This window comes from Suricata suricatta, chromosome 2 (assembly GCF_006229205.1).
Source record: "Suricata suricatta isolate VVHF042 chromosome 2, meerkat_22Aug2017_6uvM2_HiC, whole genome shotgun sequence".
Classification (NCBI taxonomy): Eukaryota; Metazoa; Chordata; class Mammalia; order Carnivora; family Herpestidae; genus Suricata; species Suricata suricatta.
In genome coordinates this window covers 912545-913124 of record NC_043701.1, presented here as the reverse complement: position 1 = coordinate 913124, position 580 = coordinate 912545, and the positions used below count along the sequence as shown (strand labels likewise).

Here is a 580-nt window from a genome sequence, read left to right as displayed (position 1 = left end):
CGTTCACGTCCACACCAACGTAAAGGAGTGCGAGGTCCGGCTCCACTAGATTCGCTCCGGCCGCGGTGGCAGGGAATGCTGAAATCGCCACAGCTCCAACAACACAGCCCGTGTCTCCCTCACGTGACGTTCAGAAGCTGGCTCTTCCTGGTTGGCAGGTCGGGGGCGGTCCTCTCGCTGTGTCCTCACGTGGGGGAGAGACAAAGGGCTTGTGTCTCCTCCTCTGGTATAAGGACACTGAGCCCATGGTGTGCCCTAGTCACCTCCCAAAGGCCACACCTCCTGAGATCATCATGTGGGGAGTTCGGGTTTCAACAGCAAACATCCAATCCATAGCCATCAGAGAGGACAGTGTGCCCGCCTTCCCTCACGGACGTGTGCCAGGCCCGTTTACATGTCCTCTTGCACAAGATTGAGAAGGAGCCCCTAGTCCTGTAAGAACCGGAAGAGGATGTCCATGTGGGGCGCTCCTGGTCGTGAGCAGGGAGGAGAGCGGGGGGGGGGGGGGGGGGGGGGGGGGGGGGGGGGGGGGGGGGGGGGGGGGGGGGGGGGGGGGGGGGGGGGGGGGGGGGGGGGGCGT

The 580-nt window shown here is 64.7% G+C and overlaps 1 long non-coding RNA gene across 1 annotated transcript in view; it reads left to right on the top strand.

Moving 5' to 3' along the window:
* Positions 1-350: 350 nt before the first annotated feature.
* LOC115276788 overlaps positions 351-580 on the top strand; it is a 953-nt gene continuing 723 nt past the window's right edge. Inside the window, exon 1 of the long non-coding RNA XR_003902090.1 lies at positions 351-434. This is a non-coding gene — a long non-coding RNA (uncharacterized LOC115276788). The remainder of the gene's footprint in view (positions 435-580) is intronic.